Consider the following 16,240-nt stretch of genomic DNA (forward strand, 5'->3'; position numbering starts at 1 on the left):
GGGAATCCATGACTATAGTCCTAAAGCGGATTACAAGAAATAGTCCTCCAACTCCAGAAAGTGGCGTCTTTCTTCCTTTTCTTTTTTTTTAAATGAATGGAGAAAAGAAAACCATCTAGCCAGATGGTCTGAGTAATTACTGACAGTACTTTTGTGGAAAGGTTTTCCACCACCTGCAACTTAACTACCAAAAACATCTGACAAGCAGTTACAACTCTGGAGCTTAATTTAAAAACAAAAAAAAGTGTCAGAACTGCTTGCAGTGCGTCTTCCTTCACCATATGGTGGCATGTGACACCTTCAATTGCCCTCCAAACTCTTCACATCACTGACAAATTATTTCTAACAGGACTTACAGGCGTTAATAAGAGAAAGAAAATACATTAAAACCTTTCAAAAGAGATGAGATTTCTGCTATGAAAAGCCATCATAGGCTATACTGCTTCTGGAGAAGGCCTCCAAAACACACAGATCCCATCAAAACACAAGTAGCAAGACAGCAGTCAGCAACTGCTCTGTGTAATTAGCACCCACTGAGCAAGCTCTCAGGAAAACCCTTTCTCGAGGTAGGAGAGTAATAGGGGAGGCTCAGAGTCGCCATCTTCAAAGGGCTCTGGGGGGAGTTAAGGCACATGCCACGCTTCCCAACAACCGCAGGCAGGATATAAAAAGTACCAAAAGTTTGCCTCAAATCTTTTTCTGGTAATGAGGCCGGTTATGTGTCAATAATAAATAAAAGGTAAGACGCAAAGGAGCAGAAGTATATTTAAGTGCTACCAGAGTTCAGATGAGGGAGAAGTCCTTTAGACTAGAAATGATGAAGAAAAGCGTCCACGGAAGAGACTGCGTTGTACGTGCCTCTCCTTTGGCGCCTACAGCAAGCGTGCAGCCATAACCTACCCCAAGTAGACGTGTTTTAGAAGGTAGGTAAGGAGACACCTGTTCTATCCCCAAGAGAATGGTATTTCTGGACCAATGTGGTCATCTGCAGGGGTGTGAAGATGCGGATTCTCTGCGGTCCCCAGCGGCCCTCGGTAGCCGGGACTGCTCTCTTCAGCTCACAAATGACTCTGCTCACGGGGCCGATGGCTGACCCAAGGTCAACCAAGGCTGCAGACAATCCTGAGCAGTTCCTAACAAACACCCCCGATGAGAACACCCAAACCTTGAAGGGAAGACGGTGAGCTCGTCACAGGCAGGAGGTGGCAGGCAGGGTTACTCCCGGGACATGTTCCTGGCATCAGTGCATTGCTACACAATTTTAGGCACTTCTTTTTTTTTTTAATTTTTCTTTTTGATTTATTTATTTTTTTCCCCCAAAGCCCCAGTAGATAGTTGTATGTCATAGCTGCACATCCTTCTAGTCGCTGTATGTGGGACGCGGCCTCAGCATGGCCGGAGAAGCGGTGCGTCGGTGCGCGCCCGGGATCCGAACCCAGGCCGCCAGCAGCGGAGCGCGCACACTGGAGCGCGCACACTTAACCGGTAAGCCACGGGGCCGGCCCCAGGCACTTCTGAACAAGTTTCTAAACAGTGTCTTAGGTAGAGAAAATCATTATAATGGAATTTTCATTCTGATCTCTTTACTTAGTGACACAATGGGCTCTCTGTAAGGAAAACACTGGTTTCCCACCATTTGCCTACAGGGAGGTAAAACTCAGAATAATTTTAATAACAAAGCTTCACAAAACGTCTGCTTCTATTTCAAAGACAGCAGTTTCTTGCGTAGCCTAGAAGACTCTCACTTCCTGAAGGGAGTGTAAGGCAAACAATCAGGGAACTAGGCATCACCACCCCTGCATTACAGGTGAGGAAACTGAGCCTCGGAGGTCAGGAACTTGACAAAGGTCATATCGCCAGTGAAAGGCGGAGGCAGTGCCGTCCAGGTCCAAGGTCCCACACTGCCAGAAAATGTCACAGCCAGAGTAAGGCTTTCTGGGCCAGCTCTGCCGGCCTCTTTTCACAGGAAACAGAGATCACCACCACCCAGATGATGCCTCTCCACGAGGTCTGAATAAGGACGTGGTGAGACAGCAGTGCGGGTAACAGAGGAACGTGCTTCTGCCTAAACAACTCTTTCACGTCAATGAGACAGGTGGACTGACACCTCCTGTGCCTGGCACAGTGCTTGGCACATGGCAGGAGCTCAGTCTTTGTTTGTAATTATTTCTTCATTGGAACTACTGTTTCTACGTCTGTAAATCCAATCTTACTTAAAGTGTAGTCTCAAAAGAAAGAAAACTTAGGAAGAATAAAAAGAAATGGCTTGATAACAACCAAACAAAATCACTCTCAAAAAGTAAACAGGAGTCTGATGATGTTAACATGATCAAATCACATATCACCAACCATTCTTCACTGGGGTCCTGGGGAGGAGGTATGTCTTTTTCAGAAAGATTTTCTTCATCATCGTCTCGTTCTCCTGTCTTTCTAGAATCTCTATTGGCACCAAACGCCTCCATTTCTTTGTGTCTATCTATGATCTTCTGTGTGAAATCCACAAGGTATATATCCTCCACTTCTTCATCTAGGACACAAAAACCAATTTTCAGATTCTTGACATCAAAGAAGAAAACTACACGTGGAATTGTTATGAAGCAGCAACATTCCTCGCTGGGCAGCTACATCACCCCTGATGGTTCACTAGTGGATGCCTCCACCCCCTGGAACACTTACAAAGACACAGAGCCACCACCGGACCCCACAGGGGAGCTGTAAGTAGGCCACTGGAAACATACACATGAAAAACATCTTTAAAAAGCCTAAAGTTTTCTACTGCCTCGTCAATACACTGACTGAGCAATACTGTCTCAGAATGCAATTTTAAGATCACAAAACCATTTGATTTCAAGAGACTCATACAACCAACTGCATAACACAGAAGCAGAACTGCATTTCTCATGTCAGACCAGGACAATAGATCTTTGTTGCTACACGTAATACACCTCTCCAATCATGTGGGCTGTATCACTTAACCCTAATTATATTGTTGTGGTATGGTGTTTTCAGCGTCATAACGCAGGTCAAAGAAGACATCTGAAATCTTTTCAATCCAATAAACACCACTTTCAGGCAAGGCATGGTGCCAGGATCTGCAGGCATACAGAGCTGTGTGAGACGCTGTCTGTCCTCATGGCTTACGATCTATCTGAACTAAAGCACACTGAAGGTTAAATAGCAATCCATGACTCTGATTTAATTTAACCCAGGGCAGGTGATGTATTTGCTAATAATGTTTACATGAAGTTTCCCTATGCAGGAGTTAAGATACAGTCACTGGAGTCTTCCTCTGAGCAGAGATGAAGCTCTATGGAACACATGTTAGGTTTCCTATTACTGGGTGCTGGTGTTACCCCCGTGCACAGGGAGAATAACTGAGGCTCCAACACTTAACTCGCCCAAACATGCAGGTCCAATATGCCTGTCAGGAGGTGGGCCTGCCAGTTTGGACAGAACCAAATTTCTACATCCACAGCCACACTCCTTTGGACCTGATTTCTCTATTAACTATATAAGGTAAGTCTGAATCAAAAGAAACAGGATTTTAATTTTTTTTAAGCCACAAAACTCAAATGAGAAAGAGACGGATTCTCCTAGAGCTGAGTAACAAGATCTCATAAGGTGAGGCCTCCTGGTAGATGGCCACCCTGCCACTTCTTCAGGAGGAAGGCAAAACCTCTCCGCACGGCCCCGAGCCATGTGAGTGCCTGACCTTCCTAGGGCGGCTCCCTGCCATGCAGCAACCTGCCCCTGCTGTCTGGAAGAGGGAGCTCAGCTGGCGGGGCAGCCGACGACCTGGGGCCAGCCTCGCCTCTCTCCTGCTGCCCCGCTGCCCCCTTTCCCAGCCCCTAGGGCCAGCCACGCTAGTCTGCCCTGCCAACGATGCCCTGCCCTCTCCTCCCTCTGCTCATCTGCTCTCACCATTCTCCCTCCACAGAAACCCTTTCTCCAGCTCTCCAGGGCCTTTAAGACCACTATCGGAGCTCACCTTCTCCCTGGGACCTCCACACACTCACTTTCCCTGCCTTTTGGCAATGAAACACGCAATGCCTTGTAAAAGCTCTTCTACTCTTGTCTAACTGAAGGTGAGTTTTCTTTTTCTAGAGGGTATGAGGAAAGGAGGATCTTTTTTTATTATTATTTTTAAAGCAATTAAAAGCACATCATAAAAAATAGAGAAAAACCGGGAAAAAGGAAACATAACTCTAGAACGTAGATATAACCGTAATTCCTCCCAGTCCTTTTCTTTGTAAACACAGCTATAATTGTTCGTAACTGTGGCCTACTTAGACCTTGTTTCCTAACCTCGCTTTGTTCTACGTCATTTTCCTCCACTGCTAACACCTCTCTGAGGGTAGAGGCCGAGAATCTGGCTTAGACTGTCCTTGCTTGTCCCCTCATAGCACCCAGCACGAGGCCCAGCACCCACTGGGCAATTAAAAATTATTGTTGCTTTTCTTGTCTCTGTGCTAGCACAGAAAGTAATCAATTTGATTTTTAAAATTTCACCCTATTCTTACAGTTATTTTAACAAATAATAAAAATACCATACAGTTGTATGAATTACAGAAAATAAAGTAATATAAACAAATAATTGTTATCTACCTATAAAGTCTTCTTTAGTCATTTTTTCATATAATTTGGCTTTTTCTTCCAATTTTTCCCTAGGAAAAAAAAAAGACAAGTATTAGAAATGGTCTTACAGCTGCCACTCCTGATAAGCCTGCTCCACTCTTGGCCTGACTGCATCCATCTGCCCAAGAAGTCCAGCCCAATGAGGTGACCATAACTAGAGCTGACTACCCTGCCCTAAAGGGACCCTCAGACCCAGCCACAGCTGCTTTGCCAACTAAATGTAAGCCCCATGAGAGCACGGCCTACATTTCTCATTCATGACTGTAGCCCAGTGCCTAAAAAATACCTGGCACATAGTAGGTGCTCAATCAGTATTTGATGAATGAGTAAATGAGTGAATGAAGATTCCAACTTAATTTAAATGCCAAATGCAACTTAAATACCAAAAAGAGAGATGTCTAAACAAAAACATTTTTTATTTGTAACCTTCCAAACGGATCAACGCAAACTCTTTGCATTACTGTTTTTACACAAAGGTCCCTCGTCATCCACTCCTTATTCTCTAAGGGAGCTAGACACTAACTTCCTCTAAGTCTGTTAAAAGTATAATGTCTATTTGATACAGAGCATGAATAATTTACTCACACACATAGCTAATAAAAAACAAACATCAATCCTGGTATTTCAATACAGCAGCCTCTCTGCTCACATTCATTCTGGTGACATTTTTTAGTGGGCAGAGACCAGGTAAGACGGCGGACAATTCTTTATTCTAGAAATACTTAATGATGGTAAAGAGCCCCAAAGAGGTCATCTGAGCTTTTGCTGTGAAGGATCACACTTAATCATAAGGGAAAATTTCATTTCTAATGGTGTCCTGAGGCAACGAAGTCCCCGGTCACATGGCTGTTTGCTCTGGAACAAGTTATTTAACCTCTCGTGTGCCTCAATTCCCAAATCATAATAGATGAAGAAGACACCACTGCCTCTTAGGGTTGTCATGAAGATTAATCAGATAACACATGTAAAGCATGCCATCAGTTATGTCATCTTCATCTTTATCATCTTTGTCAGAAAGAGTCCTCTTTAATTTCACACATTCATTCAACAAGTTCATGCCTCCTCTGTGCCAAGCACTGTTTTAGGTGCTGAGGACTCAGTGGTGAACAAAGACAAAAGTCCCAGCTCTCATGGGGTTTACATGCTAGAGGGGTAGAATGATAATGAAGAAATCAGTGAAAAAGAGGATTTCAGACAGTGAGAAGTGCTCTAAAGGGAAGGAAATAAAAGCAGGTTTCGCCAGTGGAGGCCCTGTCATGCATTCATGGAGTGCTCTGTGGACCAGCTTAGTCATTTCAACTTCTAAGAGGTCAAGTTGCTCTACTTCGGAGGGGGCTTAATGTAACAACCTGTGTCATCATGGAATCTTATTGTCTTAGTGAAAATAAAAGTTCAAAACACTTAAAAAACAAAACACACAAAAAAGCAGACATGAGGACACAGTACCTGGGTGGGATGCTAAGTAAGGTGGGGTAGTCAGGGGAAACCTCTTACGATGTTTGAGCTGAGGCCTGCACAGCAAGGAGAAATGGGCCCTGGGAGGATCTGGAGGGAGAGAGCAAGTCGAGCAGAGGAAAGCTGAAGTGGGAATGAGCTTGACATGTTCAAGGAGAGAGCAGCATGGCAAAGGGTAGGAGCCAAGGAGAGAGTGGTACTAAGTAAAGACAGAGACAGGCAGGGACAAGAGCTCACGGGAAAGCACAAGAAGTCTGGAGGCAGTGGGACACAAAGAGGGCAGTTTCAAGACAGCAGGAAGAGTCTACACATGAATAGAGATCAAGGAAGATGTCAGAGAAATGGCCACTGGATTCAGTAGATGAGGAAGTCATTGGGGACTTGGAAGAACAATTTTCTTCAGTTGAGCAAGGAAGACGGAATTCAGAGGGCAAGAGTAGGAGACACTTATCTGGAACCCACTACATGGCAGACACTACGTATCGCCTTTAATCCCTAAAGGGCTTCATGAGCTGGGTATTAACCACCTCATTTCACAGATAAGGAAAGAGGCATAATGGATATGTAACTTGCCACAGGCCTTATATCCTCCTGGAACTGCCTCTGCCTGTTTTGAGCTCAGGAGAGATGCAGAGGTTGCACAGATCACGGACAGTCTTGACAGCTCACAAGTACATGAAACCAAAGTATTACATAAAAAGTTACTAGATAGAAGAAACACAGTAAAACACCAAGGAAAACTCTGTTATACAGAGCAAATAATAAAAGATTATGCCCATAGCTAACATCACACTACGTGAAAAGCTGAAAGCTTTTCCTCTAAGATGAGGAACAAGACAAGGATGCTCACTCTTGCCACTTTTATTCAACATGCTATTGGAGGTCCTAGCCAGAGCAATTAGGCAAAAAAAGAAATAAATGGCATCCAAATTGGAAAAGAAGAAGTAAAACTGTCTCCACTTGCAGATGACATGATATCATATATAAAAACCCCAAAGACTCCACCAAGAAACTCTTAGAACTAACAAATTCAGTAAAATTGCAGGACACAAAAATCAACACACAGAAATCTGTTAGGTTTCTATACACCAATAATGAACTATCAGAACAGACACACAGATCAATGGAACAGAATTGAGAGCCCAGAAAATAAACCCACACATCTATGGACAGCTAATTTTCAACAAGGGAGCCAAGAACATACAATGGAGAAAGGACAGTCTCTTCAGTAAACGGTGTTGGGAAAACTGGACAGCCACATCCAGAAGAATGAAAGTAGACCATTATCTTACACCATTACCATACACAAAAATTAACTCAAAATGGATTAAAGACTTGAATGTAAGACTTGAAACCATAAAACTTCTAGAAGAAAACATAGGCAGTAAGCTTTTAGACATTGGTCTTAGCAGAATATTTTCAAGTACCATGTCAGACCAGGCAAGGGAAACAATAGAAAAAAGAAACAAATGGGACTACATCAAACTAAAAATCTTCTGCACAGCAAAAGAAACCATCAACAAAAACAAAAAGACAACCTAACAATTGGGAGAAGATATTTGCAAACCATATATCTGATAAGAGGTTAACATCCAAAATATATAAAGAACTCATGCATCTCAACAACAAATAAGCTAACAACCCAATTAAAAAATGGGCAAAAGATCTGAACATTTTTCCAAAGAAGACATACACATGGCCAACAGACACATGAAAATATGTTCAACATCACTAATTATTAGGGAAATGCAAATCAAAACTACAATGAGATATCACCTCACGCCCGTCAGAATGGCTGTAATTAACAAGACAGGAAACAAGCGTTGAAGAGGATGTGGAGAGAAGGGAACTCGCATACACTGCTGGTGGGAGTGCAAACTGGTGCAGCCACTATGGAAAACAGTATGGAGATTCCTCAAAAAATTAAGAATAGAACCACCATACGATCCAGCTATTCCACTGCTGGGTATTTATCCAAAGAACTTGAAAACACAAATGTGTAAAGAAATATGCACCCCTATGTTCACTGTGGTGTTATTTACAATAGTCAAGACTTGGAAGCAACCGAGGTGCCCATGAAGAGATGAATGGATAAAGAAGATGTAGTATATATGGAATACTACTCAGTCATAAACAAAAAAGATGAAATCTTGCCATTTGCAACAACATGGATGGACCTCGAGGGCACTATGCTAAGTGAAATAAGTCAGAGCGAGAAAGTCAAGTACCGCATGATCTCACTCATAAATAGAAAATAAAAACAACAACAAACACATAGAGACAGAGACTGGATTGGTGGTTACCAGAGGGGAAGGGGGGAGGGAGGAGGGCGAAAGGGGTGATTAGGGACATGCGTGTGGTGACGGATGGTAATTAGTCTTTGGGTGGTGAACATGATGTAATCTACACAGAAATCAAAATATGACGTACACCTGAAATTTATATAATGTTATAAACCAATGTTACCTCAATAAAAAATAATGATGAACTATCAGAAAGAGAAATTAATAATCCCGTTTAAAATTGCATCAAAAAATAAAATATCTAGCAATAAATTTAACAAAGGAGGTGAAAGACCATACAGTGAAAACTATAAGACACTGATGAAAGAAACTGCAGACACAAATAAATGGAAAGATATTTTGTGCTCACAGATTGGAAGAATTAATATTGCTAAACTGTCCATACTACCTAAAGCAATCTAAAGACTCAATGCAATCCCTGCTAAAATTCTAATGGCATTTTTCACAGAAATAAAACAAACAATCCTAAAATTTGTATGAAACCACAAAAGACTCTGAAATAGCCCAAGCAATCTTGAGAAAGAAGAATAAAGCTGGAGGCATCACACTCCCTGATTTCAAACTATATTACAAAGCTATAGTAATCAAAACAGTAGGGTATTGGCATAAAAACAGACACCGATCAGTGAAAGAGACTAGAGAGCCCAGAAATAAACCCATGCATATATGGTCAATTAGTTTATGACAAAGGAGCCAAGAATATACAATGGGGAAAGAACAGTCTCTTCAAAAAATAGTGCTGGGAAAACTAGACAGCCACATGCAAAAGAATGAAACTGGACCACTGACACCACACACAAAAACTAACTCAAAATCAACTAAAGACTTGAAAATAAGACCTGAAACCGTAAAACTCCTAGAAGAAAACATACGTGGTAAGCTCCCTGACATTGGTCTTAGTGATTTTTTGGATTTGATACTAAAAGCAAAGACAGAAAAAGCAAATTAAACAAGTGGGACTACATAGCATAGCATAGGAAAGCATAGCAAAGGAAAACATCAACAAAATGAAAAGGCAACCTCCTGAATGGGAGAAAATATTTGCAAATCATGTATCTGATAAGAGGTTAATATCCAAAATATATAAAAAACTCATACAACTTCATAGCAAAGAAACAAACAATTCGATTAAAAAATGGGCAGAGGATCTGAATAGACATTTTTCCAAAGACATACAGATGGCTAACAGGTACATGGAAAGGTGCTCAACATCATTGATCATTAAGGAAATGCACATCAAAACCACAATGAGAGATCACCTCACACCTGTTAGAATGGCTGTTATCAAAAAGACAAAAAATAACAAGTGTTGGTGAGGATGTGGAGAAAAGGGAACCTTTGTACACTGTTGGTAGGAATGTAAATTGGTGCAGCCACGATGGAAAACAGTATGGAGGTTCCTCAAAATATTAAAAATAGAACCACCATATGATCCAGCAACTCCACTTCTGGGTATTTATCTAAAGGAAATGAAATCACTAACTCGAAAAGATATATGCATCCCTACGTTCACTGCAGCATTATTTACAATAGCCAAGATACGAAAACAACCTAAGTGTCCAGTGATGGATGAAAAAACTGTGGTGTGTACAGACACACACACCCACACAGGAATACTATTCAGCCATAAAAAAAAATGAAATCTTGTTTTTTTTTTTGTGAGGAAGATCAGCCCTGAGCTGACATCCATGCCAATCTTACTCTTTTTGCTGAGGAAGACTGGCCCTGAGCTAACACCTATCGCCAATCCTCCTCCTTTCTTTTTCCCTTTTTCTCCCCAAAGCCCCAGTAGATAGTTGTATGTCATAGTTGCACATCTTCTAGTTGCTATATGTAGGACGCCACCTCATCATGGCCAGACAAGCAGTGCATCGGTGCGCTCCTGGGATCCAAAACTGGGCCGCCAGTAGCACAGCGTGCACACTTAACCACTAAGCCACGGGGCCAGCCCCAAATCTTGCTTTTTACGACAACATGGATAGACTTCGAGGGCGTCATGCTAAGTGAAATAAGTCAGACAGAGCAAGACAAATACTGCATGATCTCACTTATATGTGCAATCTAGAAAAACAAATAACCAAAAAAATCCCAAGTTCATAGATAAATAAAACAAATTGGTGGTTGTCAGAGGTGGGGGGTGGGGTGAAACAGGTGAAGGGAATTAAAGGGTCCCAACTTCCAGTTATAAAATAAATAAGCCATGAGGATGTAATGTACAACATGGTGACTATGGTTAATAATACTATATTGTATATTTGAAAGTTGCTAAAAAATCTTAAACGTTATCGTTACAAGAAAAAAAAATTTCATAACTGTATGGTAATGGGTGCTAACTAGACTTACTGTGGTGATCATTCTGCAACATATACAAATATCGAATCATCATATTGTACACCTGGAACTAATGTTATATGTCAATTATATCTCAATGAAAAACATATATAATTAAAAAAAAGATTATGTTACCTTTCAAAAAAATTAAAATTCTGAGACTATGTCCAGTAGTGAGAAAGATGTCTCAAAATGAACATATCTTTAAGTAAAGTCTCATGTCTGCTGGGGACATGTCAAACGCTAAGAAAAACAATCCCCCAAATGGGCTAATATTCTGTCTTATTTTCAGACCCAAAAGAGCTGAGTAGTCTCGGCAACCACTCTTTGCCACCGCAGAGTTTTATCGTGCAGTGGATCCACAAGCACACGTGGCAGTCAGGACAGACATTAAGACTTGGGATTCTGAGTCCAGGGTGATACTGCAAATAAGGGAGGAGCTCTTCTTTACAGCATGCCAGCTAACAAACGGAATGAAAAAGTAATAAAGACTAAACGACAGAATTAGAAAAATCATCATTCTGAAATCGTCGATGTAATAACTGATGAGCGGCAAGACTCATCAGTGATGACGAAACGCTGCATGGAAATGTGTTGGTGAATGGGACATTCACACAGTCTCATGGTTTCCCTCCTCAGATTACTATTAATTACAAATGGGGAAGAGCACCTTACAGTGGAAAAGTCTAGCAGACCGACCTTAACCCCAAGGGATCAAACTTATCATCACCAATAATGACTCGAACTGACATTATGAACCTCCTGACGAGATTCAACGGGAAGGACACATCATCACCTATGTATTCTCACCAAAACCAGTTAATGTGACTCGAATCAGACTGTGGAACACTGTAGAAACAACCGGCCTGGACTCTTCAGAAACATCAATGGCGTAACAGAGAACAAAAAGGTAAAGGAATTGTTCTAGATTAAAAGAAACTAAAGAGATATGACAACTAAGTGCAACGTGTAATCTTTGATTGAATTCTGGATTAAATTTTAAAAAACAACTATAAAAGATATAATTGTACTAGGATAACTGATGAAATCTGAATATGGAGCATGTAATAGATAATACCATTTTATCAGTGTTAAATTTGTTGAGTATGACAGCACTAGTGTGGTTATGTAGGAGAATGTCTTTGCTCTTAGAAGATCTACCCTGAAATATTTACAAGTCAAGTATCACGTTTTACAAGTATCACATTTAACAAAGTTTCTCTATGAGAGAGAGAGAGAGAAGGAATGCAAATGTGGAAAAATAACTGGTGGACTTCAGTGAAGAGTATTACGATGTTCTTTGTATTCTTTCAATTATTCTGTTGATTTGAAGTTTTTCATATTAAAAAGTTGGAGAAAAAATTTGGTTTCTAAATGTTAATGTTGGGCCGGCCCCGTGGCTTAGCGGTTAAGTGCGTGCGCTGTGCTGCTGGCAGCCCGGGTTCGGATCCCGGGCACGCACCGACGCACCGCTTCTCCGGCCATGCTGAGGCCGTGTCCCACATACAGCAACTAGAAGAATGTGCAACTATGACATACAACTATCTACTGGGGCTTTGGGGAAAAAAAAAAGGAGGAGGATTGGCAATAGATGTTAGCTCAGAGCCGGTCTTCCTCAGCAAAAAAAAAAAAAAGAAGAGGATTAGCATGGATGTTAGCTCAGGGCTGATCTTCCTCACAAAAAAAAATAATAATAAATAAATAAATAAATAAATAAATGCAAATGTCACACCACCTAGCCCAGAACCACACTGCCTACCATGGGGACACTTAAACACTTGTTGAGTCTTAACTCCTAACAGGGGCTCAAAGTGGAACTCTGTTTCATATTTTAAACTGAGGCTATGTCTTCTCTTCTCATAAGACTACAAATACATCTGCCAATTATACTATTTTTAGAGTCTCTTTTATATTTATAGAGTATTTGGCTAGAAGAATGATAAAAATGAAAATTGTAAATCAAAAAGAGTAAAAGTTGAACTTTCATTTCTTTGCTTGGGTAGCCTCAGCAGTAACTACATTTATCAGAGCTCAACTTCACCTTGATTTGTCTAAAGTCTTCTGTTCCTCAGTCTTCTGCTCAGCATCCTTCTCAGCTCGCTTGGAAACTCCTGCATTCTGTTTGCTCCAGATACTTGGTTTCTGCAGAATAATTTAAAAAGACAAAACCGAACCACAAAGTAATTGCAAAAAATCTCTACTTGTACATCAAAAGAAAAAAAGGTGAGAGAGAGATCATTAGATCTTATGAATCCATGGAGATACTACATCTTCTGACAGCTGACCTATGTCCTGCAAATAGACTGCACATGGCAAAGCCAGAGCTGAAAAAAAGCCCAAAATCATATAAAGAATTTCTTTACACAATTGCATAGGGTTCCTTCCCAACTTTTATCTCCTGAATGATTAAACCTAATTCAAGACTCTAATGAAAATGTATTACAGAGAATTCATAATACAAATAGTAGATACTATTACCTACAAAATTGGAAAACCATTTACAAGCCTTAAAGACCCTGATATTTTCTGCTATATTTCTATATTATCTAATTGCTTATCTCTGGATTTATAATACCTACCTACCTAGATAATCTTCCATGGGAATGCAAACAAACCACTTATTAAGAGCATGTACTTTTCCAAAAGAAGTGCTAAAGATTTAGAGCCTTATAATGTGCTTTTAAATAATCTTACCAATTTCTATTTTAATATTTAAAGCACTTCATGCAAATGTTCAAATATAAGACAGGGATTTTTCCTTAACATTTATCTGTAGCAGACACCACAGTCATTTTCAAAAAACCTAAGTTTGGTATAATTCCTCCATGTTTGGAACCAATGGAGATAATCAGATCTTACTTTTACCTTATTAGTTGTTTTTGGTTTTCTCAAAGCTCCAGAATCTTTTAGAAGTTTTTCTTGTTTGAATTCTTCTTGTTTTTGGAAGAGTTCGGTCTTAAGGTCTACCAACTAGAATAAAACCAATAAACAAAACATTTATTTGATTCTAATGACTGACTGGATTTCTGTTATTGTGATTCTCAAAGCAAGATTTCAAGTTCCTACAAATGGACATAAATGGATACAAAACTCAATGTTTAAGCGCAGAATCCAGTACAAAATAAAACCAAGTCATATTTCATCCCAGGTCTGTTGGAAATGTATTTCTACTCCAACTTTCAACACTCAGAGGCTTTCCTGGGCAAGGGGAGAGTGATGAAGTGAAGTAAATGAAGCCTGCATCTTTTAGATTCAGATCCAGCTAACATTATTAAACACCTTCTCTCTGACTCGCACTGTACTTGGCTTTTTCATATGGTATAATCTCATTTAATCCTCACAACAATTTATTATTTCTACAGGGAAATGTCTCTGTTTAGCAACTGAGTACCCAGTATGTGCCTGGCACTTAACACTGAAGAGCAGGATACAAACATGAATCAGATCTACTCCTGCCTCAAGAGGAGCCTACAATCTGATAAGAAAGGTAACTTACAACACCAGTGAGATGTAATAAGTGACTTTAAGAGTGGAAGAAAGTAGCATAAAAGTTCAGATAAGGGAGCATTTCCTTCCGTCCAGAGTGATCAGAAGCAGCTTTGAGCTCAAGCTTAAAAGACAGGCCGATTTCCACAGCCAGAAATAAAATGGACTGAGTGAATGCTAAGGGCAGCTCCAGGTTTGTTTCTGTATGTTTCAGAAACTATAAGTTTAGCTAAATCACAGGATTCAAGAACAGGAAAGGCCAGGGCAAAGGGGACAGGGCAGTTGAGTGAAAACTTGTGCCCAGCCCTCAGCTGTATCAGTCACCACTGTCCACTCTGCAAAAAAAGGATATAATGACAGTTTCCTTTTTAAGGATCCAAGTACAGCTGCTTATACACATGACCATTTGTAAATCATTTACTTATAAAGCCCAGCATCACAGACTTTTAAGGAAACCAAAGTGACTGAGTTAAATGATTTCTATTTCGAAAGAAATCAATTTAAAGTAGCCTTGGCAGGGATTTTAATAATGCAAAGGGCCGTTCATCCTGGGACCTAATGGTCTATCTCTTGCAGCTTTTAGGATTCTCTCTTTAATTCTGGACATTTTAACTATGATGTGTCTTGGTGTGGGCCTCTTTGGGTTTATATTTTCGGTGCTCTCTCTGCTTCCTTTACCTGGACGTCTATTTCCTTCCCTAGGTTAGGGAAGTTTTCAGCTATTATTTCTTCAAATAGATTCTCTGCCCTTTTGTCTCTCTCATCTCCTTCTGGGACACCTATAACACGGATGTTAGTGCACTCGATGTTGTCCCAGAGGTCCCTTAGACTGTCCTCACTCTTTTTAATTCTTTTTTATCTGTTCAGCCTGGGTGATTTCCTCTAGTCTTTCGTCCAGCTCACTGATCCATTCTTCTGTATCCTCTACTCTGCTTTTGAGTCCCCCTAGTGAATTTTTCATTTCCAGTATTGTATTCTTCATTTCTCATTGGCTCTTTTTTGTATCTTCCATTTCTTTGTTGACGTTCCCACTGAGTTCATCCATTCTTCTCCCAAGGTCAGTGAGCATCCTTATGACTCTTTGTTTGAACTCTGTCAGGTAGATTGCTCATTTCTGTTTCATTTTAGTTCCTCTTCTGGGGTTTTGTCCTATTCCCATACTTGGAACATATTCTTTTGTCTCCTCATTTTGCCTCTTTCTCTCTGCTTGTATCTGTGTATTATGTAGGTCAGCTATGTTTCCTGATCTTACAGAGATAACTTTATGTAAGTGATGCCTTATGAGGCCCAGCGGTGTGCTTCCCTCTCATCACAGTTCCAGTTGTTCCAGGAGTGAGACCCCTGTGGGCTACGTGTGTCCTTCTGTTGTGGCAGGGTTGCTCTTGCTGTAGGTGCCCAGGGAGGCTGAGCTGTCCCCCTGGCTGGCTGGTGGTAATGCTCTGCTGTGTGTGGTTGTTGTGGACCCTTCAGGCTCTTTATCGGGTGTGGGGAGCCCCAGCACAGTTGGCTACAAGGTCATTCCTGTTGCACATTCCGGTTGCAGTTTTTCTGTTAAGTGAGCAGGCCCCCAGCGTGGCTGGTGTTAGGTTCAGGGGCTTACAATTGCTGTAGGTCTCTGGTCTATAAAGCTCTTGTTAGCTCTCTGAGGATAGCAGCTGGGTGGGGCTGGCCCCAGGCACAGGAGCACCCAATTGTTTCAGGCTTTGGAAGGTGGGGTGGATCCCCTATGTGGCTGTTTGAGAAGCACAAATCTGCTGCAGCTGACAAGCCCCACCGCCCACAGGTCCACACACACCATCAACACAGTCCTGCCCCATGCGTGCACCCCAACCCCCTGAAGCAGACCCAGTCACCCCACAGCTGAGGCCCCACACACTCCACCAATGCCTCACACACTCCACCTGCTCCTTGCACACACCCTGCCCCACAGGGGTGGACCCACTCACCAGGCTGCAGAGAATCCAGGCACCCAGCCTATGCAGGCCCACAAGCTGCCCGAGGGCTTGTTGGGTGGGGCCAGTCACTAGAGT

At 41.4% G+C, this 16,240-nt stretch overlaps 1 pseudogene; it reads right to left on the bottom strand.

The window, feature by feature from the left end:
* LOC131420191 (coiled-coil domain-containing protein 174-like) overlaps positions 1-16,240 on the bottom strand; it is a 28,687-nt pseudogene that overhangs the window by 10,507 nt on the left and 1,940 nt on the right.

The sequence above is a fragment of the Diceros bicornis genome, chromosome 2, assembly GCF_020826845.1.
Source record: "Diceros bicornis minor isolate mBicDic1 chromosome 2, mDicBic1.mat.cur, whole genome shotgun sequence".
NCBI lineage: Eukaryota > Metazoa > Chordata > Mammalia > Perissodactyla > Rhinocerotidae > Diceros > Diceros bicornis.